Raw genomic sequence first — 12,142 nt, 5'->3', positions numbered from 1 at the left:
GAAGTCACCTGTTGTGACAGCCAATTCATTGGAAAAGACCCTTATGCTGGAAAAGATTGGAGGCAAAAGGAGAAAGGGGCAGCAGAGGATTAGATGCATCACCAACTCAATGGACTTGAATTTGAGCAAACTCTGGGAGATACTGAAGGACTGGTGAGCCTGGTGTGCTGCAGTCCATGGGTTGCAAAGCGTCAGACATGACTGAATAAGAACAACAACATCTAATCCAGCAATGCCACTTTTGGGTATACGTCCTAAAGGAAGTAGGATTTCAAAGAGATATTTGCACAACCATGTTCATTGCAGTATTATTCACAATAGCCAAGAGGTAAAGCAATTCAAATGTCTACCAGTAGATGAATGGATAAACAAAATGTGGTATTTGCATAAAATGAAATATTAGCCTTAAAAAGGAGGAAATCCTGTCACACATTACAATATAAACTTAAGGACAATGTGCTAAGTGAAATAAGCCAGTCACCAAAAAAAAAAAAAAAGACGCAAATATTGTACCATTCCATCTGTAAGAGGTATATAAAGCAGTCAAGCTCTTAGAGACAGATTGCAGAATGGTGGTTTCCAGGGGCTGGAGGAAAGGGGAAATGGGGAGCTGGGTAATGGGTATTGATTTTCAGTTTTCCAAGATGAAAAACTCCAGAGATGTGTTGTACAGCATCGTGAATATACTTAACACTACCCAACTGTACTCTTCAAATGGTTAAGATGGTAAATTTTCTGTTACATGGTTATTACAATTTTTAAAACAATGAAAAATAAAAAAAGCTGCACTATGAAGTTTGTTTTTATGTGAGTTGTAGTGCCCATTTTATTTCAAAAGCTCCCACAATGTGTTAGCAGGAACTGCAGAATATGGCTCTTCCCAATGTGTCTGATCCTGTGGATAGTGGGGGTAGCCTCTTAAGGAGTTTGCACTCTGTCCCCCTGTCCCTGGGTCAGGTGTGGCTGGACTGACAACTCCTCCTTGTGCCTTCTGAAAACCTGGCTTTCAGAAGATTCAGGCAAAAGATGTGCATAGAAATACTCCAAATCTGACCAAACTGTTCTGATTTCCAATGGTGACACATGACACCATGGATGTTGTTGTTTAGTCAGTAAGTTGAGTCTAACTCTTCATGACCGCATGGACTGTAGCCCCCAGGCTCCTCTGTCCATGGGATTTCCCAGGCAAGAACACTGGAGTGGATTGCCATTTCATTCTCCTGGGGATCTGCCCGACCCAGGGATTGAATCTGCCTCTCCTCCATTGACAGGTGATTCTTTACCACTGAGTCACCAGGGAAGCCCGACACCATGAATAGCATCAGGGATTACAAAATTGGGGTTTCGTGTCACTCTTCTCTGATAGTGTGCACTGAAGCAGCTCTGCATATCACTCTCCACAACTTTTGGTTCTTTGTTTTGTTCTAGAGGTTTGTTATGTTCCTGCTTTTCAATTATTTGTCTGAAAGTGGTTTGGACCCACACCTCAAGGAAAATGTGGTTAAGAAAAATAATTGTCAGGGTCTCGCCTGGTGGTCCAGTGGTTAGGACTCCGAGCTTCCTCTTTAGAGGTCATGGGTTTAATTCCTGGTCTGGAAACTAAGATCCTACAAGCCACGTAGCACGATCAAAACAAACAAACAAAAAAATGTTAACTGCAAATAAAGTCTTCGTGTTTTTTCTCACCATGATATTAGTTCCTTAAAATGATTGGAAATAATTATATTCCTTTACTCCAGTGTATCTTGCCCCTCAATTTAGGACACCACAAATAGCTTCTCTGTGCTCCCTCAACTTTCCTTCAATGTTTCCCCTTCTCCTTTAAAAATTTTTCTCTTTTCTTTTTCTCTCCCCATGTAATTTTTCTTCCTCCATTTTTCTTGTTTATTTTGGTTTGTCTCCTTTCATTCTTTCTCTTTCTTTTCCCCCTCATCTCTCCTTTTCTCTCCTTTCCCTTTCCCTTTACCATCTCCACTGAGCTTGCATCCTCTCCCTTCTCCACTCTCTTTCCCCCTTTTCCTTTACCAGTCTTATCCTCTTTCCTTTTCTCTCCATTAAACTTAGGAAGCTTAAAAGAACCTTGGAAAGGAAGGAAATTACCATTGAACTAACACCATTGTATCCTCTGAAGGGAGATAGACTGCCCAGGTGTGGTGCTTAGAGGCAGGCATAATTTGTCCTTTACTTTTGAGGATATACCTTGGTCTGCCACAATCCACTAGACATCTAAAAACTTTGTTGAAGTGGCATGTTCTCTGAGTCTTCATTGGGTTTTTCTCTTATGTTCTGTATACAGGTATCTTACCAAGACTCCCAATGCACTTGTTACTTCTTCCTTATCAGGTTCAATTAATATGATGTCATCATTACTGCAAACCAATGTGATGTTCTAAGAAATGTCCACATCCGTTTGGACCCTATTAAGACAGAGGACTGGAAACTTATAGCCTTGGGACAAACTCATAAATGCGTTCTATTATCTTGTCAGTTTCATTTAAACATGATCTGTGTCTGGTAATCTTTCCTTATAGGATGGAAAAAAACATATTGTCCAGATTTCAGTAACCACACACCATGAACATGAAAATATTAGTTGCTCACTCGTGTCTGACTCTTTGTGACCCAATGGACTATAGCCCACCAAGTTCCTCTGTCCATGAGATTCTCCAGACAAAAATACTGGAGTGCGTTTCCATCCCTTCTCCAGGGGATCTTCCCCACCAAGGGAACAAACTTGGGTCTCCTGCACTGCAGGTAGATTATTTACCGTCTGAGCCAGCAAGGAAGCCCATGAACATGCAGCTGTGTTAAGTTATTCTAGAAAAGATACTATGGGGACTTCCCTGGAGGTCCAGTGGTTAAGACTCTGTGCTCCCAACGAAGGGGCACAGGTTCCATCCCTGGTAGGAGAACTAAGATCCTGCACAGCATGGCAAAAAAAAGAGAAAGGATACTATGTCTGGCACAGCACAGCAAGTATTACTTGATTGGGTGTGCAGGAGTCTACTGTCATTCTTAAGGATCTGTCTAGTTTTTGTAGTGTCCAGTCTGCTGAATTAAATAGGGATTTGATGGAACAGCCACTCCTACACCATTTAGGTGTCTAGGAGTGGCACTGATCTCTGCCACTCATCCCGAGAACTTTAATTTACCCTACTTCTGGGTATTAGAAGGCAGTTTCAGTAATGCATGCTGTCTTATAAGACAGAATTCTCTTAATTGTCTGCAAGCAAGAGGCGGGCACTAGCTTTTCACAGGGAGGAGTGGGCTATTTTGCAAGCCTAGAGGGTTCAGAAGAATCTGAGGAGCCAAGATTTTTGTATGCATGATCTCAGATTCATCAGTCCAAGTTTTAGGGTCCCACTTCTTATTCACAGCCCCAACCTCAGCACCTTAAACCTGTTGGGAATGAGATTCAATCCTCTCTGGAGGTCTGCCACTCTTTTTTTTTTTCTTTCTTTCTTTCTTTTTTTTGCTTTTTGGCCTGGAGACATGTGGGATCTTAGCTCCCCAATCAGGAATGGAACCAGTGTCCCCTGCAGTGGAAGTGTGGAGTCTATAGCCCCTGGACAGTCAGGGAAGTCCCTGCTACTCTTATAATTACATTTGGGGCCTGATATTTAGCTGCTTTTCACATGGGGAGAAGCTTAATGTGAGCTGATTTAACTATAGCATTTTTTCCCCTATTACCAAGATTGAGAATAGCATGAAAATGTTGAATTGAAGATTGATAGAAGGGATGCTCAGAGCAAGGGTGGGGATAAGGAAAGAGGAGGAATTAGAGACGACAGTGGACAGAAAGTCTACAGAAGAAAAACTTGACAAGCTTGGCAATTTTTTGTCCTGTTGCAGTGTTAGACTCCATCTGCAGCTGTGCGCTAACGAGTGAGGCTGTCACAAAGCTACAGCCTTGGTGGGTGAAGAAACATCAATCTGCAGCCCTGTCAGGGGCCCTGTGGGAGATGAAGCTTTGTTTACTGAACAATCTAGGACAAGGGGACTTGTACCTTCACTGCTAGGATTCTTGGCCTGAAGATCTGAACAAGTTGTGAGTACAGTAACTTATCCCTGACTCTAGAGCCATAATGAGTCATTTACCTTGGGTTGCATTTTTTTTTCATTTTCATAAATGAATAATTGCTCTAGAACTCTGAAGAAAGCAAGTCTGAGCCCTCTTATGGACAAGTAAGTTCACTGAAATACTTTTTTGAAATTGCACATCAGGAAACAGCCAAGGTGAAATGTCTCTCACTAGATTACAGAAAGGAATGGGAGACCAGCATCAAGTGACCAAGTGGCCTTACTGTCTATATACAGGGGCTTTCCTGGTAGCTCAGCTGGTAAAGGATCTGCCTGCAATGCAGGAAACCCCAGTTCAATTCCTGGGTCAGGAAGATCCCCTGGAGAAGGGATGGGCTACCCACTCCAGTATTCTTGGGCTTCCTGTGACTCAGATGGTAAAGAATCTGCCTGCAATGTGGGAGACCTGGGTTCAGTCCCTGGGTTGGGAAGATCCCCTGAAGGAGGGCATGGCAATCCACTCCAGTATTCTTGCCTGGAGAATCCCCATGGACAGAGGAGCCTGGCAAGCTACAGTTCATGGGGTCGCAGAGTCAGACAGGACTGAACGACTAAGCACAGCACATGCAGGGAGCAGAAAGGTTATGCTTATGTCATGGTTTATTGCCATCATTGTTGTGCCAATCAAAAAGAGCATATGTACCCACTTAACCATTTATGACATCCATCCTACCATCTCCAGCTGTTTTTCAGCATTCTCCCAGACCACTACAACAGTTTCCTAACTGATCTACCTGTCATCAGTCTGATCCCCTTTGAATCTTTCCTTGAAACTGCCCCAGATAAATGTTTCTATATCACAAACTTGCCAACACACATCCTTAAATCCTGATTGCCTATAGGATGAAGTTTCTTGACATGTCTTACCAGGATCACCATGTTTTGACCCCTCCCAATAGCTCACATATTTATTGAGCACATATTATGTGACAGTAGTGTACTATATGCTTTATGAGCATCATTTAATTTTAGGCTTCACTTGGTTTCAATTTCAAGCACTAAGAAATATGATTATACTGTAATTTTACAGATGGAAAGACTGAGCCATAGAATCCTTAACCTTCTTGTCCGATGTCACAAGACCTGGGTAGAGTTGGAAATTGAATCCAGATCTTCCTGATGCCAAAGCTCACAGCCACAACCCACACATCTATACTTCCTGGTGCTTCACTTCCTACTGTATCTGCCCCCTCTTCACTCTTGGAGAAGGAAATAGCAACCCACTCCTATATTCTTGCCTGGAGAATTCTATGGACAGAGAAGCCTGGTGGGCTAAAGTCCATGGGGTCACAGAGAGTTGGACAAACTGAGTGACTAACACTTTCACAACACCAAACTGCCTTGTTTTTTCTTATATCCCTTATATCCCTGCCCACACTGTCATATAGGTAGCTTTTTGTCTTCCCACTTGATTGTAAACTTCTTTCAATCAGAAACCATTGTCTTACACACCTTTAGATTTATATTAGTTATTTGTTGTCACATAACAACATCACCACAAACATAGCAGCTTAAAGGAACACACATGTATTATCACAAAGTTTCTGTGGATCAGGATTCTAGGTACAGCTGGGCTGGATCTTCTGCTTGAAGTCTCATAGGACTGGAATCAAGGTGTCAGGTGGGCTTTCTGTTTTACCTTAGGTGTGACTGGGAAAGGATTTGCTTCCAAGCTCATATGGTGGTTGAGAGAATTCAGACCTTTGTAGGCTGCCAGACTAAGCATCTCAGTTTGTTGGTTTTTTTGGTTTTGTTTTGTTCTGTTTTCAAGGCCACCAATATTTCAATATGATTATTTTAAAGAATTTCAATTAATGCCAAAAATTCATGGTGAACAAAATAAGAAAATTTTCAATAAAAACAAGATCTCAGAGTACTATGCTAAGCCATATTGGAGGCTAAGGCAAAAGGAAAAATGTGCACCCCAATATTCATGTTTTGATGTCTGTTTAGTGTTTAACTACAATCAAGGGTATGGAAGTATACCTCCTACACATATGATTTTTCCAGAACATCAGAGTAGTTAAGAAATATTTACAAAATGAAAAGTATTATTTTAACTTTAAATATTTTATTTATGCCAATACCAGAATTTGTTGTTTTACTTTCCTGGACTGAACAGAAGTAAACTCATTGATAATATTTTCATTAAAGCCGTTAGCCAGTTTTAAAACACATAAACCACATGTATATTTATATACAATATGTAATACAGATTTTTGCTTTTGAGTCATGCTCTAGTAGGGCTCACCACAGTACTGGCTGGATTAATAACCTAAAAAACCAGCCTCAAACCTCATAAGGGATCTGTAAATGGGAGTAGAACATTCAATAATATATACTCCTTCAGCTCTCCTTCCCTGCTCCTTTAGCTTATAGCTTCTCTTTTCAGTTTATTGTAGATTGTCAGCCAGGAGACGATCCTCAGTTCCTTTTCCATAAGGCAGCTCAGAAGATGGCAGCTTTCTTTTTCAGAGTCAGCAGAGGGGAGCATCAGTTTTGGCAAGGCAAGCACTAGGATCTTGATGACTGATAATCAGTAATCATGTATCCATAATCACACATTCTGTCACCTTTGCTGTGTCCTATTAGCTAGAAGCAGGCACAGGTCCTGCCAACACTTGAGAGGAGGGAGTCAAACAATGGTGTGAACACCAGGAGCTGGGGTTCATGGTAGCCACAGTATCTCACCATCTAGATTTAGAGTTGACATATCACACAATTTCCTGGAGTTGTGCATTATGACAGTTCAGTTCAGTCGCTCAGTCATGTCCGACTCTTTGCAACCCCATGAATTGCAGCACGCCAGGCCTCCCTGTCCATCATTAACTCCCGGAGTTCACACAAGCTCATGTGCATCAAGTCAGTGATGCTATCCAGTCATCTCATCTTCTGTCATCCCCTTCTCCTCCTGTCCCCAATCCCTCCCAGCATCAGGGTCTTTTCCAATGAGTCAACTCTTTGCATGAAGTGGCCAAAGTACTGGAGTTTCAGCTTCAGCATCAGTCCTTCCAATGAACACCCAGGACTGATCTCCTTTAGGATGGACTGGTTGGATCTCCGTGCAGTCCAAGGGACTCTCAAGAGTCTTCTCCAACACCACAGTTCAAAAGCATCAATTCTTCAGCGCTCAGCTTTCTTCACAGTCCAACTCTCACATCCATACATGACCACAGGAAAAACCATAGCCTTGACTAGACGGACCTTTGTTGACAAAGTAATATCTCTGCTTTTCAATATGCTATCTAGGTTGGTCATAATTTCCTTCCAAGGAGTACTGCTAAGTCACTTCAGTCGTGTCCAACTCTGTGTGACCCCATAGATGGCAGCCCACCAGGCACCCTCGTCCCTGGGATTCTCCAGGCAAGAACACTGGAGTGGATTGCCATTTCCTTCTCCAATGCATGAAAGTGAAGTCACTCAGTTGTGTCCGACCCTCAGCGAACCCATGGACCGCAGGCTTCCAGGCTCCTCTGTCCATGGGATTTTCCAGGCAAGAGTACTGGAGTGGGGTGCCATTGCCTTCTCCATCCAAGGAGTAAGTGTCTTTTAATTTCATGGCTGCAATCACCATCTGCAGTGATTTTGGAGCCCCCCACCCCAAAATAAAGTCTGATAGTATTTCCACTGTTTCCCCCATCTACTTCCCATGAAGTGATGGGACTAGATGCCATGATCTTAGTTTTCCACAACTGGGTATGTTTTTGCTTTGGCTCCATCCCTTCATTCTTTCTGGAGTCATTTCTCCACTGATCTCCAGTAGCATATTGGGCACCTACCGACCTGCGGAGTTCCCCTTTCAGTATTCTATCATTTTGCCTTTTCATACTGTTCTTGGGGTTCTCAAGGCAAGAATACTGAAGTGGTTTGCCATTCCCTTCTCCAGTGGACCACATTCTGTCCGACTTCTCCACCATGACTCTCCGTCTTGGGTGGCCCCACAAGTCATGGCTTAGTTTCATTGAGTTAGACAAGGCTGTGGTCCGTGTGATCAGATTGGCTAGTTTTCTGTGATTATGGTTTCAGTGTGTCTGCCTTCTGATGCCCTCTCACAACACCTACCATTTTACTAGGGTTTCTCTTACCTTGGACATGGGGTATCTCTTCACGGCTGCTCCAGCAAAGCACAGCTGCTGTTCCTTACCTTGGACAAGGGGTATCTCCTCACAGCCGCCCCTCCTGACCTTGAACGTGGAGTAGCTCCTCTTGGCCCTTCTGCGCCCACACAGCCACCACTCCTTGGATGTGGAGTTGTTCCTCTCGGCCGCCAGCCCTGACCTCGGGCGTGGGGTAGCTCGTCTCGGCCACCGGCCCTGACCTCAAGCTTGGGGTAGCCCCTCTTGGTCACGCTTCTTATGACAATCCTTTATTAAGTGTTCAGTAACTATTTGCTGCCTGAAAGCACAGATAAGCCAAAATCAGACAATTTCTGGAACAAAATTAATTGGATGTAACATTATAGAAAGAGTTTCAACATGGGAATCCAGAGTGTCATCAATCTGTGTCTCAGTTTCTTCATCTATTAAATGGGTGGCTTTTTCACTCTCCTCTTTCACTACTAATTTTTCCAGTAGTCTTGTACAGATGTGAGAGCTGGACTATAAAGAAGGCTGAGCATCAAAGAATTGATGCTTTTGAATTGTGGTGCTGGAGAAGACTCATGAGAGTCCCTTGGACAGCAAGGAGATCAAACCAGTCAATCCTAAAGGAAATCAACCCTGAATGTTCATTGGAAGGACTGATGCGAAGGTGAAGTTCCAATACGTTGGCCATCTGATGCAAAGAGCTGACTCATTGGAAAAGACCCTGAGAGGGCAGGAGAAGAAGGGGACAACAGAGGATGAGATGGTTGGATGGTATCACCAACTCAATTGACATGAGATTGAGCAAACTCTGGGAGATAGTGGAGGACACAGGAGATAGTGGAGGACAGAGGAGCCTGGTGTGCTGCAGTCCACGAGGTCAGAAAGAATTGAACACAACTTAGCAACTGAACAGCAACAACAAAAATGTGTGGGAAAACCCAGCTGATCTCTGAGGTCTTTTTCACCTTTAAAATTCTAAAAGTCTAGAACATCTGTTTTTTTTCTCTCTTTATTTATCTCTAATTTCTGCATGACATAATAATAGCTAATATAGAATTGACTTGTGCTAGGTATTGTTCTAAATGATTTGCGTTCCACACTCTCACAACACCACTTTGGGGTAGGTCCTTTTAGTTTCTCCATTAAACAGATGAGGCAGCTAACATCAGAGAGCTAAGTAACATCAGTCTGGCCCTAGAATCTATGCAGTGACCCCTAAGCAGTACCATCTTTCTAAAAGACAGAGACAGATTGGAGAGTAAAGGAGAGGAAACTCATTTTCAAGGCTTGGTTGCTTGTATTTAAGATTTCCTTTTCTTCCCAGTTTCAAATCTGAGGTTTCAACACCACAAGTCTAGGGAAAGGAAGACTAGACAATAGTGGCAGCTCTTTCTTATACCTGGCATCTCCCCAGAGCATGAAAGGCATATTGGTAGAGCCAAAGCTCAACTCAGCCCAGCCAGCCAGGAGCAGTGGGAGGGAGAAGACTGAAAAGCTCCAACAGGGAATTAGAAAACTCAATGTGGAATCCCTTCCCCCTCTCTTGCCCCAGCCAGTGACTGGCGGGCACCAGATCCCTATGGCAATTCTTTATCTGCTTTGGCTGGACAATGCCCCATCCATGTTTGGAATTTCCAAGTAGAAAAACAAGTAGGTAGGGGTCAGGCTGGTGTGGATGGTGGGAGGGAGCTGGGTAAGAAAGGCGGTGAAGCAGAACATACCCAAGAGTGACTGTTCTTATTCATTAAATTATCAACTCCCTGACAGAACAGACTGAGTTGAAGTAAATCCTTCTTAGGCCTGAACTGGACTGGCTTAGTCCTGACACTTTGCTCTATAAATCATTCTTTTTATTTCTCTACCAGGTATAATCCTATATCAAAGAGCAAGGTGTATTCTGCCTTTTTATTACTTTCCTGTGAAGTGGTGGTTTCTGGTGCTGGGGAATATCTAGGGCTAAATCATGCATTGTGATCTCTCAACCCCTTTCTATCTAAATTAAATAGAAAGTCAGAAGCATGGCAAGTTGCCTACTTTGTTCTAACCTTGGAGACTACATTTTAGCTTTTATGGAACAGAATCAACAATTTAATGGAGAGAAATAAAAATTTATGTCTTTAATGATCACCTTGGAGAAAATGAAAGCTCTGTCAACCTCCTTGACCCAGCGTGCAGACACAAAAGGGGATGTGTGACGAAAGGTTCCTTTGCAAGACCCCCTGGGTATGGAGTGGGCTCTGGGACTCTGGGGCCCCACCTCCTTTGAGTTAGCAATTGTGCCTGGGCAAATAATTCCAGAGATGCAACGTAACTTGCTGCAGTGCTTCCAATTATGCTGCCTGCTTTTTCTTCTCACATCAGAATAGCTCGCAGAGATTTCAATTTAATGTTGTCATTCAGTTGCTAAGCCGTGGCTGACTCTCTGTGAGTGCATGGACTGCAGCACACCAGGCTTCCCTGTCCTTCACTATCTCCCCAAGTTTGCTCAAACTCATTTGCTCAATTTAATGGGGGAAAATAAAATACAGTAGAAATTCCTTCTGTTTGGATGAGTCGTTAGAAGGTTTTAATGATAGAGAATTCAGAAAGTCCAACCTAGTCTAATAGTTAAGTAACATTATAAGGATGTGGACTCTCAAGCTAGACTGTCTGGGTTTAAGTCTGGAAGCTCCTGTTTGCTAGCTGTGCAACTGTTGGCAAATCACTCAACCTCTCTGTTCTTCTGTTTTCTCATCTGTACTATGAAGATAATAATGGTATCTGTATTCACAGGGTTTTTATAAAGATTAAGTGAGTGAAAATTTGTTGTGTTTAGAATTGTGCCTGGCAGATAGTGATCAATATGTAAGTATAAAATGAGTAAACAAGTATTTGTTCCCTCACTGCTAGGTCTTATGAGGTGGATTTGGTTTTTTGCATCCCACAACTACACTGAAATGTATGTATTGTTATTCCAATTACTGTTATGGAAACTGAATCTCAGACAGGTTACAGGAGTATTTTTCAGATCATTTTAAAAATCAAATATACATCCTCCCCCTCGGATGTGAACAGAGCTTGAGGCATGCAGGGCCGGAGGAGACTCTGCAGACCTGGGACCCAGGGCAACTCAGAGGCTGTGACTAATAGCTCTTCAAGTCTGCAACAAAAAATGGCCTTCAATAAAACTACATTGCAAAAAATGTGAAAGAAACAAAATGGAAAGAGTAAAATAGTTGAAGAGACAGAACCTGAAGAATTTGTAGTAGAAAAAGTACTGGACCACTCTGTAGTGAATGGGAAGGTGGAGTATTTCCTGAAGTGGAACGGATTTACAGATGCAGACAATACTTGGGAACCTGAAGAAAATTTAGATTGTCCAGAGTTAATGGAAGTATTTCTTAACTGTCAAAAAACTGGTAAAGAAAAAGATGAAACAAAAAGAAAATCTTTGTCTGACAGTAAGTCTGATGATAGCTAATCAAAGAAGAAAAGAGATGCTGCTGATAAACCAAGAGGTTTTGCCAGAGGTCTTGATGCAGAACAAATAACTGGTGCCACAGACAGCAGTGGAGAATTACTGTTTCTCATGAAACAGAAAGATTCCAATGAGGCAGACTTGGTGCTGCCAAAGAGGCAAACATGAAGTGTCCTCAAATTGTAATTGCTTTTTATGAAGAGAGACTAACTTGGTATTCTTGTCCAGAAGATGAGGCTCAATAATCGTTTGCAGTTTCTTATACATATTTATATATGTATATAAAATGTAGTTAGTGGTTTTTTGATTTATTAGTGTGAAGAAATAACTACATTCTAATGAAAATCAAGTTTGATATGTTCATTTTGAAGTAGTACTAAGGAAGTTACATTGGGTTTTTTTTTCCATCTGTAGCACTGGTTAATTAGAACAAAAAAAGCTTTCTGTAGTTGCTTCCTTCAACAGAAAAGAATTTGATACCAGGGTACATTATTTTCTCAGCATTAGAGTAAGAAATCCC

General features: G+C 42.3%; 1 pseudogene; it reads left to right on the top strand.

Moving 5' to 3' along the window:
• Positions 1-11,316: 11,316 nt before the first annotated feature.
• Positions 11,317-11,867, top strand: LOC120881533 (annotated as a pseudogene).
• The last annotated feature ends 275 nt before the right edge of the window (positions 11,868-12,142 follow it).

The sequence above is a fragment of the Oryx dammah genome, unplaced genomic scaffold, assembly GCF_014754425.2.
Source record: "Oryx dammah isolate SB20612 unplaced genomic scaffold, SCBI_Odam_1.1 HiC_scaffold_23, whole genome shotgun sequence".
Lineage (NCBI taxonomy): Eukaryota > Metazoa > Chordata > Mammalia > Artiodactyla > Bovidae > Oryx > Oryx dammah.
Note: the sequence above shows the minus strand (reverse complement) of the source record. Positions and strands in the feature narration are given on the sequence as shown.